The sequence below is a fragment of the Somniosus microcephalus genome, chromosome 25, assembly GCF_052327205.1.
Source record: "Somniosus microcephalus isolate GS21.2 chromosome 25, FLI_Smic_1.0, whole genome shotgun sequence".
NCBI classification, from domain to species: domain Eukaryota; kingdom Metazoa; phylum Chordata; class Chondrichthyes; order Squaliformes; family Somniosidae; genus Somniosus; species Somniosus microcephalus.
The window spans coordinates 33,833,976-33,845,282 of record NC_141011.1 but is presented as its reverse complement, the minus strand read 5'-3'; the positions used below and the strand labels follow the sequence as shown (position 1 = coordinate 33,845,282).

At 50.0% G+C, this 11,307-nt stretch overlaps 1 pseudogene across 1 annotated transcript in view; it reads right to left on the bottom strand.

Annotated features, from left to right (window-relative positions):
- Window positions 1–368: 368 nt before the first annotated feature.
- Window positions 369–11,307, bottom strand: part of LOC147100670 (zona pellucida-binding protein 2-like) — a 38,837-nt pseudogene continuing 27,898 nt past the window's right edge. Inside the window, exons 5-10 of the transcript XR_015073534.1 lie at window positions 10,443–10,661; window positions 10,144–10,220; window positions 9,256–9,430; window positions 6,730–6,981; window positions 6,011–6,113; window positions 369–1,214 (exon numbers count right to left, since the gene is read on the bottom strand). The product of XR_015073534.1 is annotated as a zona pellucida-binding protein 2-like (transcript). The remainder of the gene's footprint in view (window positions 1,215–6,010; window positions 6,114–6,729; window positions 6,982–9,255; window positions 9,431–10,143; window positions 10,221–10,442; window positions 10,662–11,307) is intronic.

The window sequence follows — 11,307 nt, the reverse complement described above, 5'->3', positions numbered from 1 at the left end:
CTCTGTGGAGCAAGTTTCTAAAATCTCTTTCCAACTCCATCACCATTTTGTATATAAAAATCTTGTATTCATCAACTAACTGGGCAGTGCCACGGGCTTATTTATTTGTAATATATTAAAAACTCGATGTATCGTGTGTATTTCCTGTGAGTGTCACACTTACTTCCTGTAGTAACTTTCCCCATCACACCTTATTGATTTGACAGAACTGAATTTGTGTTCAGTAACCATAGACCAGTGCCCCTGAACGTAATACCTTGTGCAGTACCTGACATAAAACTTCTAGTGTTATAAAACAGATCTGCTCAGATTTCAAATTCAGAAAGCAGAATTACAGTAAAACACAGAATCGTTCATTGTGTGTAAATTTCTGTTTATTTTTCCGTATCTCTCTCTCTCTGCCCTCCTCTGGGTGATTGGAGTTAACTATCTACACAGGGAGGAGGAGCATAAAACACAGTACTCATCATTCACCCCCAACCAATCGGAAACAGACGGGAAAGGCAAATGGACACAGATATTTACACGCACACACAGACACACCCAGTCACATGCACCTAGTCACAGACACACACACAGTCACAGAAGGACACACACACCCAGTCACAGACAGACACACACGCACACCCCACAGACACACACCCACCCACCCATAGACACACACACCTAGTCACAGAAAGACACACACACCCAGTCACAGGCAGACACACACACACACACCTAGTCACAGACAAACACACACCCACAAACAAACACCCCCTCAGTCACAGACAGACACACACAGACAAACAAACATTCACACAACCACAGACACACCCATACAGACACACACACACACACACGCATGTGAGAGCTCCTTTCATTCTGTTGCCCTCTGCTGGCTTCTTGTAGCTCTCCCTCTCCTGACTGCACTCTGCTGCAGCTGCTGTCTGTATCCCTTGTGAACTCTTGTCCTCATTTACTTTCCTGGTTTGCTGTGTGTGTTTTTCTGCAGTTTTGTCTGCCGGTTCAGCTGTCTGCCGCCTCTTCATCTTCCTCTCACCGAGCGCTGCCTTCTGCCTGTTTATTTTATCCATGTTCCCCAGTTGTTGCTTTGGTCTTCTCTCATTGCCAGGTGATGTGGGGAGGATTTGATGCTTTTCAGGTTTGCATTTTCCTTCACTCTAAGCACAGGCCGATCGGCAGTGACCTTCTTACACAGGAGCACTACCAGGCTGCAAACACACAGAGAGACAGATAGATTACAGGGATGTGTGAGAACTGATGTGAGAGAGTGTTTGTACGGTGACGCAGTCAGTGTCCATATGCAGCAAGACCTGGACAACATTCAGACTTGGGCTGACAAGTGGCAAGTAACATTCGCACCACACAAGTGACAGGCAATGACCATCTCCAGCAAGCGAGACTCTAACCATCTCCCCTTGACATTCAATGGCATTACCATCGCTGAATCCCCCACTATCAACATCCTGGGAGTTACCATTGATTAGAAACTGAACTGGACCAGCCATATAAATACTGTGGCTACAAGAGCAGGCCAGAGGCTGGGAATTCTGCTGCGAGTGTCTCACCTCCTGACTCCCCAAAGCCTTTCCACCATCTACAAGGCACAAGTCAGGAGTGTGATGGAATACTCTCCACTTGCCTGGATGAGTGCAGCTCCAACAACACTCAAGAAGCTCGACACCATTCAGGATAAAGCAGCCCGCTTGATTGGCACTCCCTCCACCACCGGCGCACTGTGCTGCAGTGTGTACCATCTACAAGATGCACTGCAGCAACTCGCCAAAGCTCCTTCAACAGCACCTTCCAAACCCGCGAACTCTACCACTTAGAAGGACAAGGGCAGCAGACGCATGGGAACATCACCACCTACAAGTTCCCCTCCAAGCCACACACCATCCTGACTTGGACCTGTATCGCCGTTCCTTCACTGTCGCTGGGCCAAAATCCTGGAACTCCCTTCCTAACAGCATTGTGGGTGTACCTACACCATATGGACTGCAGCGGTTCAAGAAGGCAGCTCACCACCATCTTCTCAAGGGCAATTAGGGATGGGCACTAAATGCAGGCCTAGCCAGCCAGTGACGCCCACATCCCATCAATGAATTTAAAAAAAAAATCCTTGAATTTTTCCACTTTGGGTTTCTATTATTTTGCCGATAATGAATGGCGTTTCTTTTGATTCAGTGTCAGGATGTGGGCGTTGCTGGCAGGGCTTGCCCTTATTGCCCATCCTGAGTTGCCCTGGGAAGGTAAATGTGTGGTTTGCTGGGCCACTTCAGAGGGCAGTTAAGAGTCAACCATCTTGGTGTGAGACTGGATTCGCATATAGGCCAGACCGGGTAAGGATGGCAGGTTTCCTTCCCTAAAGGGCATTATTGAAACAGTTGGGTTTTTACGACCATCCGACTGCTTCATGGCCACTTTTACTGATACCAGCTTTTTTTTTACACTGAATTCAAATTCTCTAACGGGAGATCTGCATTTGTTATTGCTTTGTTCCTGCAAAATTCTCATCACAGTTTATAAAAACACACAAATGCTACAGAAAGGAAACCATTTACAATGTCAGCTAACATGGGGGCTAGGAGGGGAAGTTGAGTGGTGGGTCGAGGGAGGAGGAGGTGGGTCTCATGGACAAGGTGAGCTCGGAGAGGGCATGAGGGAAGATAGGAGAGAAAGATGTGGGTTCAGGGCTAGGGCAGGGGGAATCTGAGGGCGGAGAGTCGGGTTGGTGGGCAAGGGGAAGGGAGGGAAGTGGCAGAGGGGGCTGAACAGATGATCTCATTCTTAGTGACAAAGAAGTTGTTGTTATTCGAGGTGAGGATGGAGGGGGCAAGGGAGAGGGATTTAAGTAGACAATTGGTAGTGGGCAAAAGAAACCGGAGGTTCTATTTTCTCTCCAGGATGATCCTGGAGCAGTGGACGTTTTGACAGAAGAGAGAGAGGCCCAATAGTGCTTGATGTGGTCCAGCCAGATCTGGCGATGAATGGCTAAACCAGTTTTGCGCCAGATACTTTCAAATCTGTGCCCTTTGAACTTGTGGGAGAAAGGACTGAGGCCAAGGGGAATGACCAGGATGGGAGAGAGTAAGGGTTTTGCTGGGAACAAGGTATCAAAGGTGAGGGAGCGGTTCAGCAGATCGTAGATGCTGAAGTATTGGGGCGAACAACGTTCCCTCTCTCTGCCAGTCCTGCGCAGCCCGGGACCGGCTTTTTCAATGTTAAGTTTACTGTGAATGGGCCATGCAACCCCTTAACGGGGCTGCGCACCCAAAAAAAATGTAAGAGGGAACATTGGTGGCGAATAGAGGGCCAAAGGTTAGACAGTTGGGAATTTGAAAGTACAGTTGTAAAGTAACTTTGTGGAGTTTTTTTTTCCAGGGACGAACACAGAAGGAAGTGGGATTGGAAGGGGATAGGAGGATGTGAGTGGTGAGGGCTACAAGGAAGTGGTTAGAGATGATCATATAGAGACCACGGGAGTGGAAAAGTCCCGGAGATGGCCAAGTTCCATATGACCAATCCTAAAACTGATTGTCCAGCTAAAAACCGAACAGAGGCCATCCGATATCCTCACCTGTACTGCTTGATTTGCGGACAGAAACAAGCCCGTCACAACTAAACCATCTTCACTAAAGCTCAGGAACATGCAATGTTAAATCAGTGGCAAATGTTTTAAGTTGCACTTTTAGCACAATGTGTTCACACACACAGACACAGAGACTGACGCGGATAGATACACACAGACAGAGACCGATATGGATAGAGGCACACGCAGACACACTGACACGGATAGAGACACACACACAGACTGACATGAATAGAGAAAAGCACAGATATTAATATGATAGCAAAATACTGCAGATGTTGGAAATCCGAAATAACAACAGAAAATGCTGGAAAAACTCAGCAGGTCAGGCAACATCCGTGGAGAGAAATTTGAGTTGACGTTTCAGGTCGAACACATACAGATAGGCAGACACCGACACAAAGAGGCACACACAGACAAGGACAGAGACTGACACAGACATACACACACACAGATAGATATTGACAAGGAGTAGACACTCACATAGATAGACACTCAGACATAGACACGTGCACAGGCATGTGCTGAATGCAAGAGAACACCCTCAACTTCCCTGCAACGAGGTGGTGCTGCAGTAGGTTGCAGTGAGTGGTATGTGCCACTGGAGGGAGCCGCACACCATTTGATAAGATTGCACTGGGAGAAAACAGGAATTAGTGTCCTTCGTTCTACTAGCGCAATTCACACCCCACCTAGAGCCATCCTTTGTTCCTTAACCTGCCCCATTTCCACCTCCCCTTGCCTTGAATATCTCTTAATGTCTCTTAATCTCTCCTGCTTTCTATCCTATCACTGACCTTCCCTTTTGTTCTTTCATCCCCTCCCCCTTTTCCCAGCCCCCAAACTTGCTTTCCATTTCCTGCTTTTTTTCCAGTTCTGACGAAAGGTCATCGACCTGAAACGTTAACTCTGTTTCTCTCTCCACCGATGCTGCCTGGCCTGCTGAGTTTTTCCAGCGTTTCCTGCTGTTATTTTGGATTTCCAGCATCCGCAGTATTTTGCTATTGTAGGAATGTTAGTGTGTCGGAGCCTCTGACTTACCAGACCAGCAACCTCCACTTAAAGCCAGTTACAGTACAGCCACCTTGTGCCAAACTCAGCATGGGATACAGGACAGAGCCTGGCACAGGTGAGAATGACATGGTTTGGGAAAGGGGGTTACGACAGGGGAACTGGGACATGTGCTTTGGGACGGGAACAGAACATAGGTTTTGAGATGGAGGATGAGGCAAGCAGGTAGTAACAGGATCTGCAACAGGGACAAATGCATCGAAGATTTCAGTTTTAAAAATGGACCTTAATGGGGTAGTTTTCTGAGGCTGTTGTTGCTGTTGTTATGAAGCCGCCTTAGCAGCAGGTACAAGTCAGAGAATCAGACTATAATCCCTATCTCTGATCACGGCCCTCCTAAATTAAATCTTTAATGACCAGTTCACATTTTGGAAATTTCCAGATACCCCACTGAAAGACGAGTGTCGGGATTGAAATGGTGACAGTGGGAACCTGGCAGAGATCCCACGTGTAGACTCCTGCCAGTGTCACTCTGCAATAGGACATTGGGAGTGCGCCCACCATTAGCGGCCGAGCCCTCAGTTAGTGAATTCGGTGTCAGTGGTATTACTCTGGCCTCTGAATCAGAAGGTCATGGATTCAAGTCCCATTCCAGAGATTTGAGCACCTAATCCAGGCTGGCACACCCAGTGCTGTACTGAGGGAGTGCTGCACTGTCGGAGGTGCCATCTTTCGGATGAGACATTAAACCGAGGCCTCGGCTGCCCTCTCAGGTGGATGTAAAAAATACCATGGCACCATTTCGAAGAAGAGCGAGGGAGTTCTCCCTGGTGTCCTGGCCAATATTTATCCCTCAACCAACATCACTAAAACATTATCTTATCACCACATTGCTGTTTGTGGGACCATGCTATGTGCAAATTGGCTGCCGCGTTTCCTACATTATAACAGTGACTGCACTCTAAAAATAAATTACTTAATTGGCTGTAAAGCGCTTTGGGATGTCCTAAGGTCATGAAAGGTGCAATATAAATCTTTCTTTCTCAGTCATCTAGGCCCCATGTTCTGGATTTCCCTCACTAAGCCTCTCCCCCTCCCTCACCCTCTTTTTCGGCCAACCCTCCTAATCTCCCCTTCGAAGGTTTGGTACCATCTCTGAGTAGTGCCTTGGGACATTTGACAGTGTCTAAATACAAGTTGCTGTTGTTTTCCCCTCCACCCGTGAGGGGAAGGACCTCACCAAAACTTAATGTGTCTGCCCCTCCCTCACCCCCCCCCCCCCACCCCCAGCCCCCCCATCCTCAATCTTGTGCTCGAGACTGAAGGAAGATCCCCTTCCCCCAACTCCATATTCACCCAGAGTTCACTCTAAAGGAATATCTGTTCTTTACAGAATTCACTCACCAGTATATTGTTAAAACAGTGGCTCCCAGGAACACCAGACTGCACACAACAATAGTTACCAGGAGATGAGTGGAACGGAGGATTTGGCCACCTTTCTCTGGAGCTGCAAGAGGTAGGAAAACTCGGAATGCTGAAAATCTGTGAACAAGCAAAACTTAACATACAACAGCTGCATGGTCCCCTCCCATCTGTTCTGGAACTCGCTTAAAAAAGTACTTCAGTCTCTACCCTTCCCTCTTCACGAAGTACACGGGGTCAGCAGAGGGGGTACTGGGGATCAGGAAAGGGAGCACTGAGGGATTAGGAGAGGGGATACTGGGGGATTAACAGAGGGGTACTGGGGTTCAGCTCCCCTCCTCCCCTGATGGTGCTGATTCTCACTGGGGTTCAGGTCCCTTCCTCTCCGGAAGGTGCTGACTCTCACTGGGGTTCTAAGGGAGCAGCTGGCCTCCGGTACCTGAGGCCCCAATTTCATGTGTGACCCAGGATAGTGACCGCCAGCTGGTTGTTCTGCTGTGGGGGGAATCACAAGCTTGGTCCTGTCACCCAATTTTCACACACACAGGTACTTTCCAGCACTGGACAGTGATCAGGAGCAGGAACCATGGTGATTTTCCCTCCTTAAACATGGAGTTAGGAGGAGAATACTCATTCCCAGAAGGTGGTGCCTCTTTATAGGAGCTATAGTCCAGATTATTTTACTTTAATCCCACTGTTACCTGTTCGATCTTCAGCCACTTTCTCTGGCGCCTTTTCTCTATTTGTTGCCTTGGCGTTGATGTCCAATAGCCTTCCTTGAATTCCATCACGATTGCAATCATTTGAAGACACTGCCCCCTCTCCATTTGTTCTGAGGCCTACTGGACAGGCCTCGCACTGGGTCCTACCGAATCTATGCTGGTAAAAGTTGATCGGACATGGAATACAGATGGATGTCCAGTTGGGGCTGTAAGAACCAGGCCCACAGGTCACTGTGTGGAAAGGATAAGCAGTCAGTTGACCCATTCAGTACTACATTTGTACCTGGATTAGCAGGGATAGACGCTGGCCTCTCGCCTCTGGAGACTGGGTTCAAATCAACTCTAGACAGATGGGATGAAAATCTCCCTGTCTGCTGGCGATAAGGGTCCTATGTGAAATGGGTTTGGCCAGTCTGCGCCCTATTCCTGTGGGAATGGGCACTAGGACCATAGGAGCAGGCCCTTCAGCCCCTCGAGCCTGCTCCGCCATTCAATTAGTCATGGCTGATCTACACCTCAACTCCATTTTCCAGCCTTTGCTCCAGATCCATGTTGGTGTCAGCTGTGGCTCAGTGGTAACACTCTCGCCACTGAGTCAGAAGGCTGTGGGTTCAAGTCCCACTCCAGAGACTTGGGGCTTAAAATTGAGTAGCACCCCCTTTGGGGTGCTAACTTCGCCGGGGCACTAAAAATAGCACCCCGGAAAAATTAGCATCCCAGCGACCGATATTGAGTGGTAGCGCCCCAAGAGAGAAGTGGGGCGCTACTGGAAACGCCCCACATCCCTCTTGGGGCGCCGCAGTATTGCAGGCCTTCCTCTCCTTCTTAAAGGGGAGGGACCTTGCGCAGCGCGACCCGGGTCCCAGCTGGGCCCCCGGGGATCTGGAGTGCCGGCAAAAGAGCACGGCACTCAAGAAAAGTGCCGGGCTCTTGCAGCGCAGCCGGCACTCCGCGGGGGGAGGGGGGGGGCGGTTCAGGAGGCCGGGGACGGGCGCGTAGGCAGGTGCTGGCAGGCGGCCAGCAACAAAAATGGCCACCCTGCACCTTGCCTTTAAATAGTGCCTCCCCGGCCGCAGGTAGGCCCCCTGACCCCGTCAGACATAGCGTCCGGCGGTAAGTCAGGGGGCGCTCCCGAAGATCGCAGCCGGGGCGTGAGTGGGGTGCTGTGCACGGCGATGATGTCATCACCAGCGGTGCAGCACCACGGAGCGCTAACTGTTAGCGCCGCCACTAACCTCCTGCTGAATTTCGCGGGAGGCGTTGGCGGCACCTCGCCCGGGCGCTAGTTGCTTTGCGCCCCATTAGCAACCCAATTTTTCCCCCCCATGAGCTCATAATCTAGGTTGGCACTCCAGTGCAGTACTAAGGGAATGCTGCACTGTCGGAGATACCGTCTTTCGCATGAGACATTAAACCAAAACCCCGTTTGCCTTCTCAGATGGATGTAAAACATCCCAGGGCATTATTTTAAGAAGAGCAGGGGAGTTCTCCCCAGTGCCCTGGCCAATATTTATCCCTCAACCAACATCACTAAAACAGATCATCTGGTCATTATCACATTGCTGTTTGAGGGACCTTGCTGTGCGCAAATTGGCTGCCATGTTTCCTACATTACAACAGTAAATACACTTCAAAAGTATGGTCCTGAGCTCGTGAAAAGCGCTATATAAACACAAGTCTTTCTCCTTCTTTCTATCCCTTGATACCCAACCTATCAAAAATCTATCGATCTCAGTCTTGAAAGCTCCAATTGCCCCAGCATCAACAGCCTTTTGGGGAAGACAGTTCCAGATTTCTACTACCCTTTGTGTGGAAAAAGTGCATACTGATTTTGTTCCTGAATGGCCTAACTACTTTTAAGATTATGTCCCCTTGTTCTTGAGGAAATAATTTTTTCATATCTACCCTATCGATCCTTTTTTCATTTTAAACACCTCGATCAGATCACACCTCAATGCCCTAAACTGAAAGGAATACAAGAATAGTTTATACAACCTGTCCTCATAATTTAACCCTCTAAGCCCTGAATCTGCACTGCACACTGTCCAAGGCCAATATATCCTTCCTGAGGTGTGGTGCCCAAAACTGAATGCAGTTCTCTCGATGGTGTCTGATGAAAGCTCTGTACAACTGGAGCATAACTTTCTCTCCTTGTATTTCAACCCCCTTGAGATCAATGGACACTAAATTGTCCCTCTCGCACAGGAGAGGATTCGAGTTCCACTATTTGTTCTGTTGCTGGTGGCAGTTCATTGAAAACTTGAAACATTAATAACCACAGAACACAGCGTGTTCACAGAATAGTAACGCCCAGACAGCGCACTCGAACACCAGACTATCTGGTCAGAATTGGGAGGGCGACTCCGTTTACTGCGCACTCCCCATCCTGGGAACTATCTGCTCCGGGGGGCAGTGAGGCTCCAATAGTGAAGTGGGTGTGGGAGGGGCGGGGGGGGTTGGTGGCGGGGTTGCACCTTACTATTTACTCAAAGAGCAAGTATTTACCACAGCAATCCATGCAGGGGCTGTTCCTCCCAGACAGCTTCCCCATCCCGGTTAGGCAGTGGTCCATCTTCATTGCCTCGAAGGTTCCCTCCACATAGTAGAGAGGGGGCACATTGTTAGAAGCCTCCAGGACAGACCGAGACTGAGTTATAAATGCACGTATATTCTTGTAGGCCTGCAAAGAAAGCAGATAGAAAATCAGTTACCCCCACAACTTGACCAGCTGCACCTCCATTCAGTCTGCAAGCGTGTTCCTGAGCTTCCGGTCGCCTGTCATTTTAATTCTCCACCACACTCCCACTCTGACATCTGTGTCCTTGGCCTCCTAACTGTTCTGATGAAGCTTAACGGAAGTTCGAGGAACAGCACCTCATGTATTGATTAAGCACTTTATAGCCTTCTGGACTCAACAATGAGTTAAATAATTTCAGATCATAACCACTGCTTCCATTTTCTCAGACAGCAGCTGTTGGGAATGATTCTGCTATTGTTATTTACACCTCCTCTTGACCCATCTTTGTTTCTTTGCTTGTCCCATTACCATCCCCTTTTGCCTTGCACCATCATCCCTTTTGTCATTTAGTCTCTCCTGCCTTCCACCCTATCACAGACCTTCCCTTTTGTTCTTTCCGCCCCTCCCCACTTTCCATGCCGCTATACTTGCTTAAAACCTGTTACATCTCTAACTTTTTCCAGTTCTGATGAAAGGTCATCGATCTGAAACATTAACTCTGTTTCTCTCTCTACAGATGCTGCCTGACCTGCTGAGTATTTCCAGCATTTTCTGTTTTTATTTCAGATTTCCAGCATCCACAGTATTTTGCTTTAGTAAAGATTATTTGGTGAGGGGTGAGGTGTTCCTGAATCCATTCCCTGCATGGTTCCTACCTTCCTCAATGTCTCTTCATTGTGGCACTCCTGGCCTGCTTTACATGGGATGATTACGTCTTCACCTTGTGACTGCACTGTGTGGGAAAAGAAAATCATCACAGTCTGTAAAATATAACTATCTGATTATATTTGGGACCATCCTGCTCTGTGCACATACTGAGTGCTGCACTCCTGGACAGTGAGGCTCAGTCCCACACCGGGCAGTGCTTTTACCCATTGGGGTGACTGTCCTCATGCTGGGATGTGTTTGTTGTATTGCGCAGTGACCCCTGACATCTAGCCCATGCCCCACATACCTGAGATTTTGAGCTGGACGTGATGCTCCATTGTGTCTGCCGATATCCCCCACTGTGTGCAGTCGAAGGCTGAGTTTGTTATCTCACAGGACAGCTGCTCGCACAGAGAGCCCAGCACTGACTTCACAGATGTAACAGAGTTCTTCACGTAACGCTGCTCACAGGTCGTGGTCTTCAGCTGTGTACCAACCTGGAGGCTTCGAAATGGCAAGTGGTAGGCTGGAGCAGGGGAAGAGACAAATTACTACACACATGGTCCAGATAGAGTCGCTTTAGTTAAACAGGAGGACAGCATGGTTCCTTGCCTCTGCCCAGCTCTTGCATATTGCTAGGCCGCACTCGGGCTGAACCCCTCGCCGGGCCGCACCCCTCGCCGGGCCGCGCTCGGGCCGAACCCCTCGCCGGGCCGCGCTCGGGCCGAACCCCTCGCCGGGCCGCGCTCGGGCCGAACCCCTCGCCGGGCCGCGCTCGGGCCGAACCCCTCGCCGGGCCGCGCTCGGGCCGAACCCCTCGCCGGGCCGCGCTCGGGCCGTACCCCTCGCCGGGCCGCGCTCGGGCCGTACCCCTCGCCGGGCCGCGCTCGGGCCTAACCCCTCGCCAGACTGTGCTTACCCCGAACCTCGCCAGACCGCGCTCAGGCTGAACCCCTCGCCAGACTGAACCCCTCGCCAGACTGCGCTCAGGCTGAACCTCGCCAGACTGCGCTCAGGCTGAACTTTGCCAGACTGTGCTTACCCCGAACCTCGCCAGACTGTGCTTACCCCGAACCTCGCCAGACTGTGCTTACCCCGAACCTCGCCAGACTGTACTTACCCCGAACCTCGCCAGACCGCGCTCAGGCTGAACCCCTCGCCAGACTGAACCC